This window comes from Equus quagga, chromosome 14 (genome assembly GCF_021613505.1).
Source record: "Equus quagga isolate Etosha38 chromosome 14, UCLA_HA_Equagga_1.0, whole genome shotgun sequence".
NCBI lineage: Eukaryota > Metazoa > Chordata > Mammalia > Perissodactyla > Equidae > Equus > Equus quagga.
Window position 1 is genome coordinate 13,291,555 of NC_060280.1, and position 27,926 is coordinate 13,319,480.

Consider the following 27,926-nt stretch of genomic DNA (forward strand, 5'->3'; position numbering starts at 1 on the left):
TTGTTCTTTTTTCTCTAGCTCAGTTAGGTGTACTTTAAGGTTGCTTATTTGGGATTTTTCTTGTTTGTTAAGATGTGCCTGTATTGCGATGAATTTTCCTCTTAATACAGCTTTTGCTGTATCCCATATGAGTTGGTATGGCATGCTATCATTTTCATTTGTTTCCAGGTATTTTTTGATTTCTTCTTTAATTTCTTCAAAGATCCATTGCTTGTTCAGTAGTGTGTTGTTTAGTCTCCACATCTTTGTGCCTTTCTCAGCTTTTTTCTTGTAATTAATTTCTAGCCTTATAGCACTATGATTGGAGAAGATGCTTGTTATTATTTCAATTTTTTTAAATTTGTAGAGGCTTGCCTTGTTTCCCAACATATGGTCTATCCTTGAGAATGTTCCATGTGCACTTGAGAAGAATGTGTATTCAGCTCTTTTAGGGTGAAGTGATCTATATATGTCTGTTAAGTCCAATTGTTTTAGTTTTTCATTTAGCTCCACTATTTCCTTGTTGATTTTCTGTCTGGATGATCTGTCCATTGATGTGAGTGGGGTGTTGAGGTCCCCTACTATTATTGTGTTGTTTTTAACATCTTCCTTTAGGTCTGTTAATAGTTGCTTTATGAATCTTGGTGCTCCTGTGTTGGGTGCATAGATATTTATAAGTGTTATTTCTTCTTGATGAAGTGTCCCTTTGATCATTATATGTTGTCCCTCTGTGTCTCTCTTTACCTGTCTTATTTTGAAATCCACTTGGTCTGATATAAGAATTGCAACACCTGCCTTTTTTTCCTTGCTATTAGCTTGAAGTATTGTCCTCCACCCCTTCACCCTGAGTCTGTGTTTGTCCTTGGGGCTGAGGTGTGTTTCCTGGAGGCAACAAATTGTTGGATCTTGTTCTTTAATCTGTTTTGCCACTCTGTGTCTTTTTATTGGAGAGTTCAATCCGTTCACATTGAGAGTGATTATTGATGCATGTGGGCTAAATGCTGTCAATCTGTCACTCATTATCTTGTTTTCCTGCATTTCTTTTCCTGTGTGCTTTAGACTACCCATTTAATACTGCAATTTCTTATGCTGGGTTTCTTAGATTTTTCCTTATTTATGATTTGTGACTCTGTTCTGTACTTTATTTTAGTGTCTACCTTGAAGTTTGTATTTAGAATCTCGTGTATAATATAGTCTATTCTCTGGTGGTCTCTTACTTACTTGACCAATACTGATTTAGACACTTTGCTCTTCCCCTCCTAAATAATTATTTTCATTTCTTATTCCAACTCGTGTTATGAATTTGTAGTTAGAGTGATAAGATCATCCTTGCTTTGGTAGTTTCCTTACCTTTACCCTAATGCTATAGTTGAATATTTGCTATCCTGTTCTGGTTCTATCCATCGGTCTCCCTAGTCTGTGGATTATGACCCCTTTCTCCCTTTTTTCTTTTTTCAAGTATGAGAGCCTTCTTGAGGATTTCTTGTAGTGGAGGGCTTTTAGTTACAAATTCCCTTAACTTTTGTTTGTCTGGAAAAGATTTAATTTCTCCCTCATATCTGAAGGAAATTCTTGCTGGATAGAGTATTCTTGGCTGAAGATTTTTATCTTTTAAAGCTTTGAATATGTCGCTCCATTCTCTCCTAGCTTGTAAGGTTTCTGTAGAGAAATCCACTGACAGTCTAATAGGGGCTCCTTTATAGGTTATTCTCTTCTTTTTTCTTACTTCCCTGAGTATTCTTTCCTTATCTTTCCTTTTTGCCAGTTTTACTACTATGTGCCTTGCAGCAAGTCTTTTTACATTGACAAATCTAGGAGATCTGAAATCTTCCTCTACACACATTTCTCTGTCAATCCCTAGATTTGGGAAGTTCTCTTCAATAATTTTGTTAAGCACACTTTCTGCTCCATTTTCCTTTTCCTCATTCTCGGGAATTCCTATGATCCTTATGTTCTTACTCCTCATTGAGTCCTCTATCTCTCGGAGATTCTCCTCATTTTTTTTTTTTAATTCTTAGTTCTCTTTCTTCCCCTGTCTGGAGCCATTCAGCCTGTCTATCTTCAATTATGTTAATTTGCTCTTCTATGGTGTCTACGCGGGCATTCAGGGAATCCGTATTCTGTTTTATCTGGTCCATTGTGTTTTCATCTCTAGTAATTCTGTTTGATTCTTCTTTATGATTTCAATCTCTTTTGTGAAATAACTCCAGAACTTGGCTTGTTTCTCTATCTTTCTCTCTACCTCATTGAGTTTTTTGATTATAGCTGCTCTGAACTCATTATCACTTAGTTTACCTAATTCCAAGTCCTCAGGACTGTAAGGCCTGTAATTTTTAATTGAATGATGAGCATTGTGAATTTTATGGTATTGAATGGTAGATTTTGTTTTATTTCTTTAAATATTATTGTGATGTGTCTGGCACATGAAGTTACTTGGAATTAGTTAAGTCAGGCTTGCTTTTAAGCTTTTTTAGTGAGGCAGCATACACCAGGAATAATTTAGGCCTATTACTTGGTGAGACCTTTTTGATGACTCTTCAATGTCCATGTCTTATGAGGTCTTTTCTAATGGCTGGTGGGAATACAAACTATTCTCAGCCCTAATGGCTCCATATGTTTTTCAACCTGTTGCTTTCCAGTGGTTATTTTTCCAGAGTAGAGTAATTCCCTCTAACCTATGTATAGATCTCTATTCAGTCAGAGGCTGAATGGGACCCCTCTGCACATCTTTGAATCACTTTCTCTGAGCAGCATTCTTCTTTTTAGTACTCTTTCCTGTTAATTCTAGGCTTCTTGGTCTCTCTGATCTTTGTTTCTTCCACTCAGCTAGACCTCTGGGCTCTGTTTGGGATCCTCTGGTCTATATTGTGGCCTGAAGACCCCAGAAGCAATTGTAGGCTCAACTTATTTGTTTCCCTTTTCCAGGGATCATAGTCTTGCATTTCCTGTTCAGTTTCTGAAAATCATAGTTTTATATATTTTGTTTTCTAGATGTTTAAGGCGTGAAGTTAAGTCCAGTTCTTGATACTTCATCATTGTCAGAAGTAGAAGTCGTGAATCACTGTATCAAAGAAAAGTCAAATTGAATTTTCATTGATGTCAAATGAAGAGGATAACATCTTAATTCTTGTGTAGTGCTTGGATGAATTTGGGTATCCTCTTTAATAAATTTATCTTAAAAGTTGCTTTACATCCTTAATGCTACTTAGTTATTATTTTTTTAAAGGTATTTTTTTTAAAGTTTGGCACCTAAGGTAACCTCTGTTGCCAATCTTTTTTTTTCCTTCTTCTTCTTCCCAAAGTCTCCCAGTACATAGTTGTACATTCTAGTTGTAGGTCCTTCTGGTTGTGCTATGTGTGATGCTGCCTCAGCATTGCTTGACAAGTGGTGCCATGTCTGTGCCCAGGATCCAACTGGGGAAACCCTGGGCCGCTAAAGTGGAGCATGTGAACTTAACCACTCGGCCATGGGGCTGGCTCTGCTGCTTAAGTATTAATGAGAATTTTTCATTGTGCTGTTTTTCGAATAAACACTAGCTTAAGGACACAGTAAATGTCCACAATATTAAGAATTGTTTTCTTTTTTTAAATTCAACCTTAAAAGCATAGCATTCTAATGGAGTAGATGAAAGGTGTGTTTGGTAGATGGAAGGGGAGATATGATCTTAAACTCTCTGTACTTTAATTTCTTCATCTCTAAAATGAAGAAAATAGTAATATAGTTTTGATATATGTAATATGATATTTGTATTGTGATATATGTATTGTGTTTAGGACAATGCTAGGCATATCCTAAGTACTATATAAATGTGAACCATTATTATTACCCTAATCATACTTGTTTTTATTATCATTTGAGAAGACATGGAGGGGATTAGATCATGAAATTTAAAGCTGTATAAGTATTTATCTAATTTAATATCAAATTATGCCTGGATGTACTAATTTTGAATATCCATGGCGTGAAGTGTGGAAGACAGAACCTGAATTTTGGGTTAGTAATGTAGAGCTCAACAAAAAGTTTTGGTCCTTTGAAACTTGTATGTTAGCTAGCAAACTTTTTCCTCGTAGATCTGTGATGTCATTACTGGAGGCATCAATACTGAGAACTGAAAGGAAATTAAACTGAGATTTTTACTGGGTTAGAAATGAAAAGATGTATACCATTGTCATTTACATTTTAACTAGAGGCTCAAATTATTGATATTGTTAAACTCTATAATATTATAGTTAAACTTTGGGCAAAAATATATGCTGGTATATATTGGTTTACATAGCAAATGTATTTTTAGAAAGTTGCAAGTTCATTCAATTTTGGTTAGTTAATTTCACTTCCAATGTTAGTATGGAGGAATAAATACACTACTAAAAAGAGCCTGCTTTTGAGATGAAGAGTTCTTTAATAATTGACATCGCCTATCTTATCAGTAGTTACTCAATTAATATTTCTACCTAATTAAATTTTTTAAGTTTTCTTATAGCAGTGTGTGTGTGTGTGTGTGTGTGTGTGTGTGTGTGTAGACTGCTCTTGATTTGGAAATAAGATACCATACCTTTTCAGAAGTGGAGTTAGTAGACTTACAATGGGAAACATGAATATTAGCTTTCATTTGTCAATTACTGGTCACTGATGATGAAAAAAAGTAGTGAACTGACTACAGTCTTTGAAATAAAATCTGTTTGTTGAACAAACTTTTGACTTTTGTTCACGTGATGTTAGAATTGAATAGTATTTCTGTTTCAGCGCAACAGAATTTAGATGGATCTATGTAACTGATTCTGAAGTCTTCTTGATTTGTTGTTTCATTAATAACCGGAATTATTAAAATTCTTACTTACACTATTGATTAAAGTGTTCAAGATTTCTTACCTTGCTAAGTTCTGTAGGACAGATTTGTTCTGGGAGATATTTGTGAATCAACAGTTTAACTTAACAGTTTAAACAATTACTGTATAAAATTGCTTGTGAAGTCATGATTTATACCATTATTTTTATAGCTAACACCACAAAATAACCATGCTCCTATAACCAACAGCAGAATTTAGAAATGGTAGGTTCTAGTGTGTGAAGTTATTGCATATGAATGGAGAGAGATGTTATTTCAATGATATGTTTTTATTACTAGCTTCTGTTTTTATTAAGGATAATGAAAACCTTGTGTCTGGGCCTGTGAAGAAAACTAATGTGACCTTCGATGTGACCCACCTGTTGTGCTTTCACGATCGATAATAGTCCCCTCATGCGAGGGTGATCTGGAGAATAACAATGTGCCAGCATGATGGAAAATAACATTTGCAAATTTAGGTTGAAGAAATTGAAGTACGCTTGGATCAGGTCCTAGATTAAAGTAATGAAAACAACTTATTTAACCAAATATTTTGAGAAAAGAAGATATTAAGAGATACCTGATTCACAATGCCTTTTTCAGGGAGAGTTGTTCCTTGGTTATATACTTATCTATCAGGCTTTTCATAAAACAAATGACTTCCTAAATCAGTGTTTGGCAATTTTTACAACTAGAAGAGCAAGATAACCAATGCCTGGACTTTAGACATTCCCATGTTATTGCATTTATGGAAAATTAAAAATTTTATTTAGCACTTAAGACCAGTTGTTTTAAAGCCTTGATTGTGTTTTAAAAAACAAAGAAACAAAGAATAAGCAGTTTGCTTATTTGATTCTTAGAGCATAGGTATAAGAGTTTTCCCTGCTAGACCATGTCTGGCCTGGATTTACCTGGAGAGTAATCTACCAGCTAAAGAATTGTTATCATTTTGCAGATAAATTTAAGGACACCGTCATCTGGTAGACATTTTCACCAGCTTGCAAAATGTTCTTTAGCATACTCATCCTTAGGAAGATCCTAGTGATGATATATTTGATGAGCAAACATCAGCGTCTCAAAACTAAACAACTAGTGTGCTGCTGCTCTGCAATATACAGGTCGAATCCCATCATTGTGGAAATCACTGTAGTATAAGAATATTGACATATCTTGGCTTCTGACTTAGGTTAAGGATAATCCTAACTAGTCAATACTCAGCTTAAATCTTCTGCAGAAACCTCTCCCTCTTTGGCAGCTGCATGAACATTAGCTTTGTTGATGAGAGTTCTATTGATAGGGCCTTTGTAGAAGGATGACAAGTGGGTGGCACCAAGACTCCAGTTGAAGGTGTGATGGATGACGCTTTACTAACGTCTCATGCTTGGCTCTTAGAACTGCTGCTGCCAACACCAGTGGAGTCTTTCTTTCTCTTGGGGTGGTAGGGAGTGAAAGTCAGGAGACAGTTTGTTCTTGGGATCTCCAGATAGAACTTAATGCATATTTTCTTATAGAAGCTAGTTTTATAATTCAGTGCTCAGCTATGCTATGAGTGGACTGGCGTAGGATTCTAACCACAATTGGTATCATTGTTTCTATGAGAAAATACATTCCAAATTCTAAGAACTTTTGGAACTAAATCCGTTTGTGTGTTTATATGTTTCCTATTGGAAATATAGGACTTCTTGTATTTCTAAAGATTATAGAACTGTATTAACTTAGAATTTGAGAGACCTTGGAAGTCATTTATTTCAAATTCATTTTATAGATAAGAAGACAAAATTCTAGAAGAAACAAGTCTAGTTTGGCTGGAAAATATGATCTCATGGGATTGGGTGTTCTAACATTTAAAAAAAATCAGTTTTATCTAGAGGCTTATTTCTTTTAGGTTCTGAGATTCTTGATTTTTAAAATTTTCATAGTTCTGTGATGTACAGGCCTGAGAATTCATCATTTGATAATTTTCCAGGTTTTTCTGTTTGGGGACTTCTACATCACTAACCCGTATTATATGATCTGTATGCTAAAAGATAATAAGACTTTGTATATTTTGTTGGACTTATCTCTTCTGCTGTGTTGTTTTATTGATTGTATCTAACATAGTCTTGAAATGTGTTGCTTTAAATGGCGAGGTATTGATCCTGAATTGATTCATTTTAAAATTCCTAATTATGTATTTACCTGAACCTTTATGTGCTTTTGATTTGTAGATTGGTATATTATGTTAAGGTGGACAAGAGAACATGTGCTCAACAAATGTAGTGTTATTTGTTTTCAAAAACTGATGATAATTCAAAATTATCTTTGGAACTCTGCATTGTTGTTTTCATGCGATATTCTTTCTTGATATCTTGTAGTACATCGATAAAGGTGTTAGTAAAGGAATTTGTTTATTTTTAAAAATGATGTTGGAACAAATTTGTTGTCACCAAATGATATAATATTATTATTACGGTGTATGGGAACTTCTCTTTTACATCTTTCTCCTGCTCAAACATGTACCCTAATAAGACAAAGTAAACAGTTCAAGATATTAATATTATACTGAAGAGAAAATTTTGTATTTTCAATGAGGGTATACTATCTTTGAAGCCTTTTTCACTTTAAACATCTTCATCTCTGGATGAGAATGTAGCAATCACTTTCTGCTGCTGGAAAGGAGTGACAAGGAGGAGTTAATAGGTGACTTTCACGTATGTTTTTCAGCTTTGACTTCTTCAGAATTCAACTCTCAGAATAACACTTTTCAGATCTTAAGATACAAGAGTTTTTTGGTCTTAATCCTCTTCATTGAGCTATCTATTAATCTTCCATATTACCTAATTTTTAGGAATATATAGTCTTTCAGCTGCCATAATCACATAGCATCTTACTCAGTATCACAGACTAAATTATGCCTAAAATATTTAACATATATTCATTTAGTTTTTTTAACTGAAGTATAACTGACATACAATATCCTGTTAGTTTCAGGCATACATCGTAGTGATTCAAATTTACATACATTATGAAATGATCATCAACCACGATAAATCTGGTTACCATCTGTCACCATTACTTAGTTTTGAATATTATGTTTCCATTGCAAGGTACTGATATTATATACTTTTCATTTATGTTGAACATTTTTATGATTTTTTTGCTGAATGAATATAATTAGTATGCTAAGTATTATGTTTTAACCAGACACCAATATGTAATTTTGTGTCTAAGTATTTTTTTTGATGATATAGGGCATCAATATTAAATGAAATTTTAACACAGTGATTTCATTTCCTTGAAAATATTTCTATCAGAAATTCATATTATACTTGTATTATGCTGAACATAATGAAATGTTCTCTTCTTTCCCTTGTTGTGTCCTTATTACTGCAATTGCCAAAACATTCAAAAGTTTAATTTAAACTGAAATGTTTCTCCTTGGAATAAACAGAATATCTCATTTGTGAAGTGTTATTAGACTTTACGTTGTAAATTTGTTCTAAGACCTTTGTAATTAACAACTCATAGCTTCATGTGCCTGATGCTTAAAAAAATTGGCATGTCATGTTTCAAAAGATATTTAGGATATTTTTGAACCCTACCATTGTCTCATTGAGACCGGAAGTTGATATTGAGACTGCATTTTATTGTTAACTTTGTTTTTTATAAAGTAATTTCATTAAATTACTCTGGAATATATGTTGCTATTTAAAAAGATTTTGAATCATGATGTAGTGGACATGTTCTCAGTAATATTCAGTAATTGAGATTTCCTAAGGAGACTATAAGGAACCCAGAGTTCCCTTTCATTATTAAGTGAACTAGATTGAATTGTATATTAAGCACTAAGATTGAATGATTTTCACAGAACTGAGTAAACTTTTATGGTTTTGGAAAATTGAATTTAGAGCTCAGTGCAGATGGGATTAAGGTCATGGGATTATGAGCAGTTAGTTAGATTTGCTTTATTTTTTTTTTTTTTATCATACTGTGGATTAAAAAAACTAAAGAATAAGGATAAATAGACCCCTTCCTGAATAGTAGTGATAACAGAGGGTTCCTTGGGGATTAGTTCTAAGACTAGTCACATTTTATTTGTGAATTTGAAGAGAAAGTATACAGGGAAATCTTTTGTTTTCTTGGAAAAGGTTTCCTTTTCCAAGCTTTTTCAGACAGTAAAATGCTAATCAAGATATCAAAGATAGGCAAATAGGATGGAGTGGTAAAAATCTCCATTTGCCCAAAGTGGTGATTATTTTCATTTTTTTTTCTACTTAATACAAAGACAATGAAGCTTTAACTCTTACTTATTACCTAGAAGAGAAGAATTATTTTAGAGGTCTCTGTGTCTATGTAACCAAAAAAATCAGAAGAAATACTGGATATTATCAGGAAAGGTATTAGAAACAAAATACAGTGTAATCTTGCCCTTAAGGAAAACACGATAGCAGCTAAACTGGAAAACCAAGTTTTTAAAAAACTGCATTTCCAGAAAGAAGTAGAACCAGAGGAAATCCGGAAATCTTTAGGAAGTGAGTGAATTCGTATCAATATAGACTAAAAATATAACTTTTTGGCTTGGAAAGACCAAGCCTGAGAGTGGATATGATTTAAGTGTAAATACTCATGAAGAGTGTATATAAAGGGAAGATGGATTTAGTTACCGTGTTAGCCATCCCTGGCCCCGACACCCCGCAATCTTCAGTGGTTTGTGTAGAAGCTTTGAAGCACAGTTTAGAGTGTGGGTTTTGAATTCAGAAGACTTGGATTTATGTCCAGATTCCTACACTTAACAGCTGTATGACTTTAAATCTCAGTTTCCTCATTTAAAAAAAATAGAATATAGGGGCCACCCTGTGGCTGAGTGTTTAAGTTTGTGCACTCCACTTTGGTGGCCTGGAGTTCACTGGTTCGGATCCTGGGCGTAGACCTACACACTGCTTATCAGGCCATGCTGCAGTGGCATCCCACATAGAAGAAATGGAATGACTTGCAACTAGGATATACAACTATGTGCTGGGGATTTGGGGAGAAAAAAATAGAATATAATATTTATTCCATAGGGTTAATATATGCATATTAAATTAGGTTAAATTAGTTATGAAATGAATGGAAATACCTGACACATAGTAGAACTCAATAAATGCTGACTGAATTAGAATATATGCCCATCTGAAATCCTTCTCTCTAGCTTCAGGTTCCTTTTTTTTTTTTACTTGAGAAAGATTGGTCCTGAGCTAATGTCTGTGCCAATCTTCCTCTATTTTGTATGTGGGATGCCACCACAGTATGGCTTGGTGAGCAGTGTGTAGGTCTGCTCCCGGGATCCAAACCAGTGAACCCCAGGCTGCCCAAGTGGAGCACGTGAACTTAACCTCTAAGCCACTGGGCCGGCCCCCATAGCCTTAGGTTCTTTTAAGGAGAGTTCTCAAACTGGGGTCCATGGATGTAAAATCTGTATTTGTGTAATAAATTTTATTCCTTTCTTTGCTAGATCCACTTTACTTGGTCTCCTGCTCCCAAATCAGGACATTCCCAAAGTTTAATCCTTGGTTCTATTGTGTAAACTGTGTTGCTCTTGTCATTTCTTATATGTCTATATATTTTCTGAAGTCATATTTATTATATTCTTCATTGCCTTTAGAGAAGTATGAAAAATGATAAGGTTAAGTCTTTCAGTTGTGGTTACTATGACTTCTTGGGGAATATGTGAACATTTCTACTCAGGGGTTTTTAGCATGAGAGAATTTCATTCACAAAATAAGGCCAATATTGTGTTAAGTAATTACGGAAGTAATTATTCAAAAAAATTTATTGAGCATCTTCTATGTGGAAGGCACTGTTAAATTTTTTAAGTGATATTATTGTTTTCATGCTAATATGAGTCTAAAAGAACCTGTGTTACAGGAAGCAGTCTGTCTTCTATTTCCATTTCCCCCTTGCTGCCTCAAGGAGGACCTTCATCTGTGTCCATCTGTGGTTCCCTCAGAACTCAGATACTTCTTCCTCAGTGTAGGGAGTGCTACTGTTACAAGTGTGGTGGGCTAGCTGCAGCTGATGGCTGTCTTCTCTTCTGCATCCAGGGGTACCCTCATGTCTCCATCATTCTCAGTGTCCTATGATGAAGAACTGTCAAGAACACCATTAGTAACTTTTAAGTAATCTTTAGCTATTGAAATGATAAGATTTTTTTATGATAATTTTATGACATTGTCATAAAATAAAAGTGAAAATCATACTCTCATGCTTCTAATGTAGTGAGCTTTTAGTGTCCATTAGTGAGGTTCTCATTAAGATTCTATGCCCAAGAAATAGATTTTTTTCCATGAGTTAATTGATGAATATTTTTCACAAAATTAATATTAGAAAAATAACTATTTTAAGTTTTGGAGAGGGAGAATATATGTTGTATTTTCCGAGGAAAATAGTTTTAACAGAAAATAATCTTAAAAATATAAAAAAATTTAGTTTAAAAAATATTATTTCCATGTGTTTGTGAAAGTTGAGGATTTATTCTTATATGTCACATATATATTGTATTATATTTTATATATATTGTTTGTTTATATTCAAGAAATGTGTGTGTGTTGTGAAACATCATTACTGTCAGTACTAAAAGGGGAAAGGTCTGTTTGTTAGGAAAACTGTGACTAATAGACTATTTTAAAGGAATTGGAGTTTTATTACTTTTTAAAATAAATATGGTGGACACAAACCAGGAATATAAAACACTTTGTCATGATCTGTAGTTAAGTGCAGGCTCTAACTTATTTTAATGAATAGATAAAAATGATTTGTATTTATGACATTTTATGTTTATATCTAAATTCCTACTTTTATTTCTACCTGAAAATATTGGAAACTTTATGAAAGGACCCATATTCATTATGGAAACTTTAACCAATATAGAAAAGTACAAAAATAAAGGGAAAAAATTTACCTCAAGTCTTGCCTCCCAGAAATAACAATTAAATAACATTTGGTAAGTATTCCAGACATATCCCTAACCATCTGAACAGACAGAAGCCTGGAAAGAGAGAAGAATACTTTCACAAAAATGTGTTCATGTTACGTGTAGTATATTTCATAAAAGTATTAAATTTGATTTTTTTCAGATTTAACAAAAGAAAAATTTAAATGAAACTGAAGAAATTTCTAAACTTCAGGTATATCTTCATAGCAAGACATATAAATTCCTAAAGATCTTTCTGTAGTAAAAAAAATAAAAAAGGATGAGGTTAAGTTCATTAAAAAGGAAAACCACCTGGTTCAACTTCAGATAGTATCCTCTGCTGTGAAAGATAATTAATTTATACTTCCTCCCTTTCCCCTTCCTTCGCCCCCTGCTTTATTATTTCCACATTGCATTGTAGCTTACAGTGTTGCTTAGTGCTCACCTTTTAGCACTAGCTGCTTTTTTTTTTTCTGTGAGGAAGGCTGGCCCTGAGCTAACATCTGTTGCCCATCTTCCTCTTTTTTTTCCTTCTTCCCAAAGCCCCAGCACATAGTTGCATATCCTAGTTGAGAGTCAGTCTAGCTCTTCTATAAGGGATGCTGCCACAGCATGGCTTAATGAGCAGTGAGTAGGTCTACGCCCAGGATGTGAACTAGTGAACTCCCAGCCGCAGAAGCAGAGTCGGAACTTCACCGCTTGCCCAATGGGCCAGGCCCAGCACTAGGTTCTTTTTGATTCATCCTTTGCTTAGCTGGATTTCATTTTCAGGTAATGCTTTCTTGGATGCAAACTTCCTTAATCTTTGTCTGTTGACATATTTTTTTATGTTTAAACTTTCTTTGTTGCTTTTATCCTTGAAGAATACCTTGGCTGGGTAGAACGTTATTGGGCCAACCTTACTTTCGGGACTCTAGGTTTTGCTCCACTTTTTTCTGGCATTAGTGTTGAGGCAAAAGCTGAGGCCGGACTTACTCCTGCAACAGCCCCTTCTACCTCCAACTTTGCAGGTAATTTTTTGTTTTTACCTGTAAGTCTTTAAAGTTCAAAGTTTATCAGGATATGTTTTAGCATTAATTGTAATGTTTTGCTTTTTCTCGAGGACATGAATTACTTTCTTCTGTTATATTTAAGTAGTTTTTTGTGGAGGTCCATTTTTTAAAATTCTCTTCCTCAGGGTCAGTAATTATATATATGTTGTATCTCCACTGTTTTCCTAGCTATCGGTTTTATCTCCAATGCTTTCTCTTTGTTCATTTTTACCATTTCTTTTTAAATGATTTTCTTAATCTTCCCTCTATGCTCTAGTTTCAGTTGTTAAAAGAGTTTTTTTATTACATCTAATGAACCTTTTTGTCTATATATGGGCTTAATTTTCCTTCTTCCATTTCTTTCCTGAGACCTGTCAGCTCACTTTTCAACTACTGTTGTCTTATCTCTTCTTTGATCTCTTAATTTTTTTGAGCTCTTTTTTCCTCCCCCACAGAGATCATATTATTTTTATTTGAGACTGAGGAGAAATATTTGTCTAAACTCTTCCTTTGTTTCCTTGAGCAGAGGAGGAAGTCATTATTCTTGTAATGTGTGATCTGCGCTGTTAGATAATATCCTATTTTTCCCATTATGTATGTATATATGGATCCTGTACTAATTCTTTTCTTATTGTTTATCTTCAGATGGGGGCATATTTTTACTGGATAGCTATTTGCTGAAAAAAAAAAGTTAGGAGGAGTATGTTAGAGTGAATTGGGGCAGTCTTAGCATCTTTAAAAATGGCATTTGTTGCTTGAAAAACCTCAATTGTGTTTTTTTACATTCTGCCTATATCTCTCCTTTGTCTCTGGCATGACAAGTTTGGTGTGGCTTACACTGAAGCACCTAAGTCGGCTACCTGTGTTGTGGTCTGTCATCTCTGCTTCCTTTCCCTCACCTCAGGCAGTGTTTTAGGAGATTTGATTAGAGACAAGATGGTATATCTGCATGTTTCTTCCTTATTCAGCTCAACTTCACCTGCAATTCCTCAGTGTGGAACTGGATTTTCTAGGAGTATTCTCAGCTAGTTCTATTGTCTTCCACACCCCTAAATATTATCATTTTAATTAAAGGATCATTTGATATCCTTTCAGATTGTGGTACTTTTAGAGAAATTTATTCTTGCTTGAGGTCTGAGGAGGTGGGTGTCAGCTTGTAGTGTTCTCCTTTATTCTCGTTTGGATTCAATATGTTTGGTGTATATTGTTCATTTTGTGGCTTGAGCTAGTAGATATTTTATTGCTTCATGGAAGATCTCCCCACCTCCCATTTTTTATGATTTTGTTGTTTTCAAGGGAGAACAATTGAGAAAAAATGGTTTTTGCTCCTTCATCTTTGACCAGAATTCTGAATCGTCTCTTTAAAAAATATTTATTAATATGTTGTCTGCTCACTTCAAGTCTATTTAACATTGCCTAACATTTATTATCTGCCATGTGTTAGGCCTTGTTGAGTTAGCTTTATATAACTCTCTCTCTTAATTTAAAAAATCCTATATGTTTTCAGTATTATCTCATTTAAAAGTTAGAAATCCAGTGTTCAGATTAATTAAGTAAATTGCCAAGATCACACAGTAGCTAGAATTAAAACTCAGGTCTGTCGGACTCCAAAGCTGTATTTTTCTGTTGTACCCCATCTATCCCTGTCTAGATAATCAAAAATTTTGAATAAGAGATTTTATGAACATTTCATGGTTAGATTTTTCACTGCCGTCTTTTGGCTAATTTGAATTTGATAAGTGTCTGTACATATCCATCCACACATATAAATAATAATAATGATAATAGACCATAGGTTTACCTTGATGGTTTGTGTCTGAGTATGCACAGATACATACTGTATTCATAAAATTTTTCTCCCCTTTGGGTAATCTATCAAAGGGGCCAGTGGGACTCTAGGTCCAAGTACCACCAACTGGAATAATCCACTGGTGCCTGAGCATGAACAAGATAATATTTCTGAGATAGATTATTTATGCACCAATTGATCCTATTCTGGTTTAATCTACCATGTGATTTGACATTCTGAATTGCAGGAAAATATCCAAAGCTATCTTAGGTAAACATAGCTTACTCATTTTACTGGAAGATTAAAAGTGGTTAGCTATATAGCGACGTTTAGGGGAAAAGTAGGTAGGGGTTGAAGAAGAGAATAATTAGGCCCAGGTTGTATGGACAACTTATTGCTCCAGTTTTCCTTTCATATCTGGGAAAATATTTGGTTGTTTTTCTTTTTAAATTTTTTCCCCTTTGTGTTATAGAGTAACAGGGTCTTCAGATATACATGGCATACTTACCCAAAGCTTAATTACTAGTAATGGGCTGTACTACTTATAGATGGTTTACCTTTTCTCCAGTAACAGTCTGGGTATCTGGCGTGGAGGCCTGCTATAAGATTCTCCAGCTTTCTGTTGCAAATACTAATGTCCTACGATGCCTCTTCAACTCTAATTACTACTTACCAGATGGTTAGAAACTTTTTTGCCAGCATAATTATGTATGTAATCAGTTTTAAATTCTTGAGTTTAAAAAAGTCAGCAATAACAACTACAAGTTACATTGCTACCATAGTGTGTTAGTATTTCAAACAGAATTACAATTGTGGTAGAAATTGGCAGGCAGAGCAGATCATGATCTGGAGCCCCAAAGGTGTGACTCAGATGAAAAATGATTCCTTAAATGTGTTGAGAGCAGCTTATTCAAGTATGTCAGGGATGGCGTGTGTTTTGGATTTTAAGAAGCACTTGATGCCATAAGCTAGTGACTGCTGGTGTCGAACAGGCACTCTAGTGAGTCCATGGCAGTGTTCAGGCAGCTCCAAAAAAACTGGGTGTGCATGTTTTAAAGGAAAGGGAAACACCCTAGTGCTTTTCTTATGGCCTGTGAAATCAGAATCTACAAAGGTTTTCCCTCAGGCAAGCTATTTTTGTAAGTGCTCTTGCCCAGAGAAGTACTATCAGTTTCTCTTCTTATTTTCCAGTTCCTTGGGTTCTCATTCACATACCTTCTAATTGTTGTCCTCATTCCTGTCTATCTTTCCATAAGTCTATTTTCATAGATGTTTCCCTCTTTTTTTTTTACCTCCCTCACACTGCCTTATTTCACTTAGAAAGGTTAGTTATTGAAGTCTTTTATAGCCAATACTGGTTTTACACAAGGACCGATCCCATCTGTTAAGTTAATGCTTATAACTTGACAGAGAAAAACACTGGTTCAGTGTAGGGTGGGTGTAAGAGCAAGTGCTTTGGAGTCACATGTTCCTGGACTGGGACCCCAGTCCTCATTCATACCTCCTCGGAATACCCTTAGACAAGTTACATTACTTCTTTGAGCCACAATTTTCTAAAAGATGGAGATAATGCCTTCCTTACTTGGTTGGTGTGAGGTATAAGTGAGATAACTTACATAAAGTATGGCTAGTATAATGATTAAAGCATAATGAATGAATCGCATATTATACTATTGATCACAATTATTTATTCTTTTACTTTGTATAGATGAAGTATACTTCCTCTTCTCTGCTGTCTTTGGGTCTTGGCCATGTCATTTCTGAGGAGAATCTTTTAGAAGCGTTGCAAGTTTCCATCCGACCTCTTATTCCTATGCCCTCTATTATAAGAAAAGCATGTTTCAGACATAGGATGTATCCTCAGCCTGAGTTCTAGAATAAGAAGACAAAGGATCAGACTTGAATCTGACTCATAGCGTAGAGCAGAGTCACAGAAGCTGACCTGCTTCCACCAACATGTAATATGAGCAGAGAAATAAATATTTGTTGTTTTAAGTCACCAAAGTTTTGAGATTATTATACAGTATAATAACATTTCTGTTACCAATTTCTGTATTTGTCAGCTTTGCTGCAGTCACAGAGAATCCCAAAGTCATAGTGGCTTAAAAACAACAAACATTTATTTCTCAGTCATAGTTCTGCAGGTTGGCTGTGGCTCTGCTTGGCTCTGGCCATATGTCATTTCAAGCTGTGATCCAGGTTGAAGGAGCAGCCCCTATCTGGGACGTGCTGTTCTCAAACCAGAAGCCAGGAGTACAAAAGGCTAAACCAAACTATGTAGGTACATTTAAAGCTTCCATAAGGATATGGCGTCTGTCACATCTCATATTCCATTGGCTAAGTCACCTGTCCAAGCCTGGCAATGGGGCAGGGAAATGTGTTTCACCTGCTGGGAGGCACTGGAAGTCACATGTCAAACTGTAGGAACAGATAGTTGGGAACATAATACAACCGACCACAGTAGGTTTTCCACACACGTTAGATTTCTGCTGTCTTCAATACTTCTCTTTCCAGTCCAGGATTGCTGAGCAGGTATAAAATACAACTACATCTAGGAGAGAGAATAGATTAATTCTACTTAGGGTAGAGCTATTAGATACTTTTCTCAGAGCAGATTCCAGGTGAGGGTACAATCACAAAAAAAAAGAATAAAGAAAATAGTTAAGTATTAGCAAGTGTGTTGGATCCATGCGGATTGATCATGATTTTCCAAAAGCGCTGGGGAAAATGTCTCATCTTGGACATATAATTTTATGACACTGTGGGGTTTCCAGGATTCTAAAATGAAATGGCTGTGGCAGTGACCCTTTCTATTTGACTAATTGCCTAAGTTGATTATTTTCCCCCTCCTCAGTGCTCTAGGAATTTTTATGAGCCTCTTTAAAGTAACTGAGATGCCAGTCAGGGTACGTTCAACCAACAGGTGACATCTGTCGTGTAGTTGTTGCCCCTGAATTAAAAGTCCCTTTGGCCATTGGAACTTCTTTGGATTGGCATCCACTGTACCAGGGCATGAAAGCTCATCAGAAAAGTATTTTATCTATTATATAACCTGCCACAGTTTCCTTTTCCTACATTTATGCATGTCTCTGGGAGTCAGAGTATCTTAGAAGGTTCTGAGGAAAACTTGAACTTAATGCCACATTTAAATTCATTCTTTGACCTTAATTTCTCTTCTCTGTTCTTGTCACTTTTTAAATATCTGAATCTTATTTTAAAGAAACTTGATATAGGAAAAGATGTATTAACATTTAGGTAAATTAGTACCTTTTAAACTTAGTATCATATCATGAAATTTAGAAAAGAGGTTTTCTTTAAGAAGTTTAGCCTGTTGCCTAGGACTTGGAAGACAGAGTTAATAATAAGTTGGATTTTTTATGCTAGCTGCTGAAAATGAAAACTCGTTTATGTTATTTTTCTCCTTTGATCCTCATTTTCTCTAAATCTGATAAGTAAGGGAGATGAATAGCTGTCTCTCTTTCTTATTGGGCTATGTAGATATGTACTAGTAGATCTGGAAACACTTTGCATTCAGAAGAAAGGTGCAACAGGAATTCCATTAGTGATATAAGTATTAAGGGGAGATTTGCTTAGAAATAAATAAATTATGCCTTGGATGATGAATTTACTTTTCTGTCCACTTTCTGAAGGTTAATGACTTACGTTCATGATTTGAGTTCAAGAAATAGAGAGAGGTTTTTGGAAAGACAGATACACTTATTTTGCCATACAACATGATTATTGAAAAAGTTACTGTTGTGTTTTTGAAAATAAAGGACATAAGTATTGTTTTTTGTTTGTTTGTTTTAAAAACAGTTGCCAGTGATTGAAGAAGACAAGATATACGATATGATGTGGCACATGGCATAGCATGTATTTCCCTCCGTCTCTCATGGGAATGTGTTCCTATTCATTTCTTAGCTATGACTTTTCTGGGTAAAGTTTGTTTGCACAAGGGGTTTCCATATTTAAATTCAAAGGACATATTCCAGAGCTCCAGATATTAAGAGCACTCTTCCAGGCTTTGTAGGTGAAATTAAAATGAACAAGGCAAGTCTTCTCCTCTCAATGAACTTATAGCCTAGTGAAAGAGACAACAGATATTACACAAATTACTATAATAGAAGGCAAAACATGTGTTTCCAAGCAATATATAGCCCATGCTATCAGCATGCTAAGGAATCAAAGATTAACTCCATTTGGAAGACTTAACTCTCAGGAGGTCTTCATGAAGGAAGTAGTATTTGTATTGAGTAGGTAGAGATGGAGAGGTGTGGCATTCTGCTTGTTTTGAAGAAAGAACATAAACAAAGGCCTGAAGTAGGAAAATGCAGCTCACTTTGGGGAAGCAGGGAACAGTCCTATTTGGCTGAAGTTTTGCCTGTGTTCAAGATGAGGAGGCTGTGAAGGAAATTGTGGCCAGATTTATGAAGGCCTTAGATGGGATAGTAAAGATTTTGGGCTTTATGCTGAGGGATATATCCCTCGATATAGTAGAGCCAAATATATTTTTGAGCATAGTAGTGATATGATCATATCTATATTTAAGGAAGGTAACTAGAAAGATTACAGAAGGTTAACAGGAGAAGAGATTGGAATTAGGGATCTCAACTAGACCTCTAACAGGTGAGAGACAATAAGGGCTTACTCGAGGGCAGTGAGAGAGAATAGGAAGGAGTTAACAAATTTGAGAATCAGTTTGGAAATGATATAAATAATGATAAATATTTCATTTGGAAATGAAGTAATTTAATGACAAATTAGTTTCCAGACTCAAGATGCATTTCGTAGATAGAATTCAGATGATCTGGCAACAAATTGGTTATTCAAGAGTAATTTTAATATGCTATTTTAAATTACGCCAATCACAGTAGCAATTATTTTCTTCAGTCTTCTTTGATGCCTGGGTATCTGATGTGGCCATGAGTTTGTTCTGAAACTGCAGGTGTGATCTATCTAGGTGTAAAATCTATAGGTTACATATAAGGAGCATTGGGACTACTTTGCTAGCACGTCTGGCTCTTCTTAAAGCTGATGTGAGAATGAAAGTACAAGTACTATTTTGTGTGGTTTTGATTGTAGAACTTTGTATTTTCAAAGAATTTTTATTCTCTCATTATATCCCATTCTTTCAGCCACCCCAACACAATAAATATTATATATTATACATTTTAGAAGTTAGGGGAAACTGAGAAACAATAACATTAAGTGGCATTTCTAAGCTTACACAGTTAGCTAGTAGCAGAGAAAGGAAGAGATCGCACAACTTTAGACTATTAGTCACTATTGTGTACTAACGTTACTCTGCTTTTACTAGTTTTCCTTTTGTATGACCTAGTTTTAGTAAAATAACTGTGCATAGATATCCCAGATAACTCCTCCATTGCCTTTAATTCATTCAAATAACACAAGAATATATGAATAGTGTATTTTGGCATTTTTTACCAACAGTTTGCAGTTTTATGTTTAGATGAGATTTTGCTTTTGTAGTAAAAATCTTACGTGCCGATTAAGAATGTGAAACTCTCAGTCAGATTTGAGTCTTACTCTTTTTTATTTGTAGAATAAGGATCGTTCCTTCATGTCAATTGGCATTGTATTTTGCTTTAATGTTCTAGTCGTGTTCTTTTTGGAATCACAATTCTGGGCCTTGCCTGGCCTCATCTACAGTCTGTCTTCCCCTGCCTTTAGATGAGAATTTATGGGTTGTTTTAGGTTTGTGATCTTTTTCACTCTGTGTTGAGGGGATCTTTCCCCTTGCACTGCTTTGCTTTATCTCCAATATCTCTCTTTTTCGCATGTGTGCATGTTTTAAAGTCCTATGACTTTGTTTTCTTTCTTTTTTAGTGAGCTGTTTCTCCCAAGAGCTCGTGTACATTTCCTGGTTACATTTTGATCTGGGATCAGAAATACTACCAGATTCTGCCAAGTATACCTCTGAGTGCGAAGTTGCACAAATGCTTGGTTACATCTCTGTCGCTTTCTAACCTAGCAATGTGGTGTTTCTAGTGACTTTTTCTTGTGGTATGTAGAGTGCTTCTGATTTACTTTTCTCAGGTTGTCTCATTGCTTCTGTCTCACATTTTTCTTTTTTTAGATTGCATATGCATTTAGAGGCACTGACTTATTTGGTACTGACGTGGAAACTACTGATTTTGTTTACAGTAATCCGAGTCATTCCCTTCCTGTGGACAAGTTTATTCAGGCACTGGTTGAAAAAGTGCATTTTCAGATGCATTTGTTATTTTGCTTTATTTATCACCAATGATTTGCTTTTATTTATTTGGGTCTTGTGTATTCCTGAGTGAGCAGGCTCTAAGGCTCTAAGCCAGAAGTTCTCAAATTTATTTGGGTCATAGTGTTTTTAGCGTGCCAGTAAGTTTTTCACAGTGACTGTGGTCCAAAAGAAATACCTAACAGTTCACTTCATGGCATAGTTGGGATCGAACGATTAAGTTTTTATGTACTAACAACTTAGTAGCTGTTTGAAAAAATAATACAAATAAACTGAAAGCAAAAACACTAATTTCATTCTTAAATAATCACAATTGCTAATGAGATATATGTGCTTTTTGGGCACTTCACAACTTTTCAAATACTGAAAACAGATTGGACATTGCTATCTTCATTTCATGTTCTGTATTGATTTTAGCATAGTTGCTTTTTATCACTATAAACACTGAAAACCCAGCTTTGCAAAGATATGATGTCATAGAAATGAACGTAGTGTGATGTAAAGTTGAAACTGTCAACTAATTTGTGTTTGTGGTTTGCAGAGTGATCAACAGATGTTGTGTATCACTGTGTTTCTCTTGAAAAGTTAAAATATCCTGTACTGTTTCTGTGAGTTCTCTATAGTGCACTATTCTTGGAACTATAGCCTTTGATACTCTTCTTTTGTCTACCAGGACTTTGCATTTTTCTGGTGTCCATCAAAGTGTCTGGAAGATGGTGGGCACTCATTAGATTTTGGTTGGTTTTTATTGTGCTTAGGCAAGCAGTTGGTTCACAGAAGTTGGCACAAGGAAGAACATATGTCCAATCTGCAGTTCTGGGACAAGACATATTTTGAAGTGCGATACTTTGATGAGTTATGTTTTGCCACGCTTCTTGCTTTCCTCTTGAATGAATTCTGTCGATTGTAAGACACCCACGTGGGGTTGTAAGATGAATAGTTTGAAACCTTAATCTCCTCCCATTTGTTTTTAATGTGAGGAACTCAGACATCTGTTCTAAGAAAAACAATTAGAGAGAAATTATGATGCAGTGGTCTTACCCTGGATGTTATTCTGCAACTTGGCTAGCTCCTGTGCTTTTAAGTTTTAGTAGCTTAACAGTCTTATTTTAAGGTAAACGCTGCGAAGCAAGTGTAGCTTCAAATTTCTTGTTGTTAGTTGACTGAGTCACCTTGCTCTGATTCACCACTGCAGACAACCAAATTGGGAATAAGAATTTAGTGGGCGGATGCAAGGGGTAACATCTGCTTTGCCAGCATTCTACTCCCTGAATATACTATTTGTAGCGTTCTGGTACTGTAACCAAAAATACAGGTAAAGCCTGGGCATATAAAGGTCTCCTTTAGAGAAAGTTTTGAAACATTGCAATTCTGTTTTGACTTGGCTAGAATTTTTCTTGCTTAAAAAAACTGGGTTAATCCTCTCCAGAGTGTTAAGTGCTAACTCAATATTTTGCTAATTATGCAGAAGGAGCACCAGATGGTTTCTGAGGATGACACTGTATGGGTGGGAGCATTGGTGACTGAAGCTGTGGTAAACTTTGTAGCTCCATAATCATCATCATCCATAGCAACATGTGCTTTTGTGACAGAGGAACAGACAATTAAATAACATTTTAAGGTAAAAAAAATGCTATTAGTTCCGAAAAAAGAGTTTAGGTTGCTTGTAAACTGCCACGCAGTAGGAAGGTATCATTTAGAATGAAGCTCCTCTTGTATTATAATCATCAAAGAAATATGTTTGTATATATTTCCTTGGAAACTTAATTTTTTCTTCTTACTGTCCTTCTCCCTTTGCCCTGACAATCACTCAAATTGTTAACTTATTTTTTTATTCAACAGAATCAAAATCTTTACTGAGACGAAATTTTTTCCTGGGTTTTGTTATATTTGCCTTCAGTTAGCCTGTAAGAAGGATTGGTTGCAGTCCCTCCCTCCTGATCAGTTTGCCTACGCTGGAAAATGGAGAATTAAAATTAATTGCTACGTAAGAAATGTCTCTGTATGGACCTCAAATCTAAGGCAGTGGTGGTACTAATCTCCAAGATGTAACAACATATAAGAACAATTATGACAACATATAAGTTCAGAATGACCTACCCTACAAGGGTATCTTATTGGAAGCAAGAGCCAGGGTGTTAATAATCATACTGTACCATAAAAAGATGAATTATTATTAAAATGGACTTTGATTAGTAAATTGATATACATCAAAATATTTCTTTTTCACCTAATAGGTTACCTAAATTATCCTTTGCTTTTAAAATGTGATATAATAAAAAAAATTGTTGTAGGCTCTGTACCAAGGTACTGTATAGATTTATAAAAGGAAAGAGAAAATACAGGTTTTACCCTTAAGAGATTTACAGTGTGAAGAAATGCATTTTAAAGCAATTTAAGAGTTGCCCTATTGTAGGCCAGGATCAGGTGCTTAATTAATATGTGTTGAAGGAAAAAAATACAGTTGCATATAGGATTAAGATAAATAAGGCCATTGACTCCACTTAGTTCAGAATAATAGATTTTTGTTGATTTTGAGGAACAAGTAAATAAGTACCTGTAGGTTTAAATGTGAATTCAGGAGCTTGTAGTCTTTAAAATCCATGAACAAATGGTCCAGAACTATGTTGCAATCTACAAATTTGTGAATTAATAGCTTCTGAACTTTGAGTGGCAACATTTTCCTTTGTCAGATGCCATTCAATCCTGTTTGTTCTGATGTGACATAAAATTGGTAAATCTTTCATAGTCTCCATGATTGTACACAAAATAGGGTACAGTAGATAGTTGAATTACCTTAAATGACAGATATGAGATTAACTGAAATGAAAGAGCCATTCATAAAAGGCGCAATGGAGTTAGATTCAAGGGGATTAAAATGAAATGTCCTGTTAAAATGATCTAGATTGTTGCCATGTTCTTTGAGTTGTATTTATAGAGAAAGGAGTCAAGTCGAAGTGAATGATCTGCTTGATTCGACCCATTTTATGGCAACCATTTTACTTTTACATGAATGGTTAAATATTCACTTCATTTCCAAAGAGTGTATATGCCAGAAAGTGGGCAGAGTCAGCTGGAAGAAAGATTTGTTTATTACTTAAGTATGCCTGGTTAAAATAAAACAAAAAAATATTGAAAATTACAAAAAGAGGGAGTATATGTTTAGTGGGCCTGTCTGGGCATAGTCATAACCTGTTCTCTTGTCATTTATATGATTTTGTTCTGTAGTGTTTACTCTGGTATTCATTAGCACAAGACTAAAATACCTCTCACCTTTGTTTTGTCCAACAATATTTTGTAGTATATTTGAAAAATAGCATGTCATCTTAAAGGTACTTCCATTATGCTGAGACCATCACACCAGGATGATAAATCCCCAAACTTCATTCTTAGATTTAGTCAGTTGTTCTGACTCCAGCAGATATAAAAGACGTTTGTAGCTAATATACTAACTGCATAGGATAGCATACTTTAAAAATAAAGCCTTGTCAGGTAATCTTTATCATTTATTATTATTCACTAGATTAGATATTTATTATGTGTCAGAGACTATGAGAACTTTTATGAAACTCAATTCCAAAATAAATTTATTTATTTAAATAGGTCATATGTATAGGTAGTAAAAATTTATAAAGGTACAGAAGGTATAGAGTAAAAAGGAGATCTCCTACTTACTTCCTGCAAGTCCCTCAGTTTCTCAGGTTCCTTCTCTGAAAGCCACGTCTGTTACCAGTTTCTTATGTATTCATCTAGGGATGTACTATGAAATGCTTTCTTAACACAAATTGTACTATATTGTTCATATTTGCCTGTATCTTGTTTTTTTCACTTCTACAATATATATATTGAGGATATACCTATGAGGACATATAGAGCTTTCTCATTCCTTTTAAATGGTTATATAATATTCCAGTGGTTGAGTGTATTATAACTTATTTAGCCCCTTCTTGTTAATGGACTTTTTGGTTGGTTCTCATCTTTTGATATTACTAACAATGTTGCATTCAATATGTTGGAGAGTCTTCTTTGTGTTCATGTAAAAATATATATGTAGGAAAAGTTTCTAGAAACGGAATTGTGAGTTAAATGTTATATGAAATTAAATTTTTTTTTTTTAAAGATTGGCACCTGAGCTAACAACTGTTGCCAATCTTTTTTTTTTTTTATTTTTCTCCCCAAAACCCCCCAGTACTTAGTTGTATATTTTAGTTGTGGGTCCTTCTAATTGTGGCATGTGGGATGCTGCCTCAGCTTGGCCTGATGAGTGGTGCCATGTCCGCGCTCAGGATCTGAACCAGCAAAACCCTGAGCTGCCGAAGCATAGCACGCCAACTTAACCCCTCAGCCATGGGGCTGGCCCCTGAAATTTAAAGTTTAAATAGGTATTATCAAATTACCTTTCATAACTGCTGTGCCAATTTGTACTCCTAACAATAATGTTTGAGAGTGCCTGTTTCTACATACCCTGGACCATACAAATGAAACTGGTATCTCCTAGTTTTAGTTTGCATTTTTATCATTTTGTATTAGATTGTGTATGTTGTATTTGAATGTCAGGCATTTTAGAAAAACTTGTTTTTAACCTCTGTATTATAGAATATAATATCCAAGTACGAAAGTGCACAAAACAAAGATCTTGTATCATAAAGTGAATAGTTGTGTAGCCACCACCCAGATTAAGAAATAGAACATTTCTAGCACCCCTGAGGTGCTATTCCACCAACCACTATTCCCCTTTCTCCTCCAAAGGTAAAGTTGTCCCTACCTCTTTTTATGGTAATCACTTCTTTGCTTTTCTTTATAGTTTCATGTCTAGAGCGTGCATCCCTAAACAACATAGTTTTGGTTTGCCTGTTTTCTATACTTTATATAAATGGAATCATACATTATATATCCTTTGTTGTCTGGATCCTTTCATTTCATATTATATTTGTGAGATCCATCCTTGTTATTTTGTGTAGCAGTAATTTGCTCATTTTCATTGTTGTATAGTATTTTATTGTATGACTATATCATAGTTTACCCATTCTACTGTTGACGGACATTTCCAGTTTGGGGCTAATATGAATAATGCTGCTATAAGAATTCTTGTACACTTGGTTGCATCTTTGTTGGGTAAATACTTAAAAGTGGAATTGCTGAATCATAGGATGTGGTATTTCTATCTATATTAGGTAATGCCAAACTGTTTTGCTAATTTATACTTCACCAGCAGAGCATGTGAGTTCCCGTTGTCATATACCTTCTCCCATTTTTGGAATTATCAGTCTTTGTAGTTTTAGCATTCTGGTGGGTATGATGTAACATATCATTGTGATTTTAAGTTGCGTTTTCCTAAATATTAATGATGTTAAGTGCAGTTTTATATGTTTATTGGCCATTTGGAAATCCTCTTTTGTGAAGTTCATTTTTAAGTTTTTCTTTTTTTTTTTTGCCTACTTTTCTGTTCAATTGCTTGTCTTTTTCTTACTGATTTGTAGGAGTTCTTAATATATTTTGGATGCCAACCAGTTTGTATGTTGTCTTAGTTTGAGTTCCAGCAAAGGAAGGCCTGTGACAAGGACTAGGGTACAGATAGCTTTTTGAGAGTGATCTCAGGAAGTAGAAAAGAGGGAGTGGTAACAATGAGGCAGGGAAGAAGGGAAAGCCATTATTAAGGTCACTACTATAGGCATTGGAGGCTTGACTCCTCTAGGACCTCTGAGAAGAGCAGAGAATGCCTTCCTGAATGAAGAGAGTCTGGAGCACTTATTCCATATGGTAGAGACTTCCCTGTAGGGGCATTTACTCCCCCAGCTTGCAAGCTGAGCATGTGCTGGCCTAAATGTACTCCCACAGCCTTCAGAGAAGGTCCTGAAGCAGAAGGTTGCAGGACGCTCAGTGAGTACTTAAGCTGAAATACTTGCCAGAACCAGTTAAGTCTGAGCTCACATGGAACTGTCTATTGCGCCTCTGACTAAAATCAGAAACGGGTGATGGAACTCTTAAATAGGGGCACCAATGGTTTCCTTTTTAAGGAGTCTTGCAAGTATCTTTCCCCACACTTTGAGGTGCCTTTTACTCTCTTATGGTGTATTTTGATGAACAGAAATGCTTAATATTTATGATCAAATTTAGCTACCTTTTCCATTTTAGCTAATGTTTTCAATGTCTTAAGAAATCTTACCCTGAATTCACGAGGACCTTCTTAAACTTTTTTTGAATAGTCTGTTTTGAGAATGTGATAAAGGTATAGATAATTTCCCCAGGAAATACACGTGATTATGTACAACTTTGCGGTGTTCATGGAACCTTTGAAACCTTTTCATGGAACCCCTAGAGGTTCCATTGATGTCAGGTTAAGAATCTTTGGTTATTTTTTGACCTTGTAAATTTAAATCTATAGATCACCTGGAACTGATTTTTTAGTATGATGTGAGATAGGGGTCAAGTTTTATTTTATTTTTCCACGTAGATATTTAATTGACTTAGCCTTATTTATGAAAAAACAAACAAAATCAACCCCATACTTTCCCACTGCTCTACTAGTGCCAACTTATAACTTTGTTGTAAATCAAGTACCTATATCTGCTTAATTTTTTTCCTTCTTCTGGTCTCTTTATTCTGTTCTTTCTGTTTTTCTCCCCTTGGGCTAATTCCTCTCTGTGTTAATTACTATTGCTTGCTAATGCGTCTTGGTATCTGGTAGACCCAGTCTATCCTTTATGTTCTTCTTCAAGATTTTCTTGGACATTTGGATTTTCATATAAATTTTAGAATAAACTTAGCAACTTATATATACACGCACACACATGCACCAAATTGTTGGAATTTTGATTGGAATTGCATTGAATCTATTGATTAATTTAGGGAGATTGACTTCATTACAATTTTGAGTCTTCCAATCTATGAGCGTAGTATAGCTCTCCACTTATTCAGTCTTTTAACTTATTGTCAGAAATGTTTTATAGTTTACTGCAATGAGGTCTTGCATATCTTTCATTAGAAGTCTTACTTAGATATTTGATATTTTTAATGTTTTTAGGCAAATGGTGTTTATAAGTTCCATTTTGTTTGGGGTTGTATATATACATTTTTGTACAATGCCTTTGCATGAAACAAACTTGCCAAACTCACTTATTACTTATACTTCTTT

At 35.0% G+C, this 27,926-nt stretch overlaps 1 protein-coding gene across 28 annotated transcripts in view; it reads left to right on the forward strand.

Annotated features, from left to right (window-relative positions):
• The window catches only part of SOX6 (SRY-box transcription factor 6), a 572,550-nt gene that overhangs the window by 61,539 nt on the left and 483,085 nt on the right, over positions 1-27,926 (forward strand). The window contains exon 1 of one of the 28 annotated variants that reach the window (XM_046637753.1): positions 20,484-20,580. The exons of the other annotated variants lie outside the window; for them this stretch is intronic. The gene's annotated coding sequence lies outside the window, so the exon portion shown is untranslated. Of the gene's footprint in view, positions 1-20,483; positions 20,581-27,926 lie in introns of those variants that run through there. 28 annotated transcript variants of the gene reach the window in all.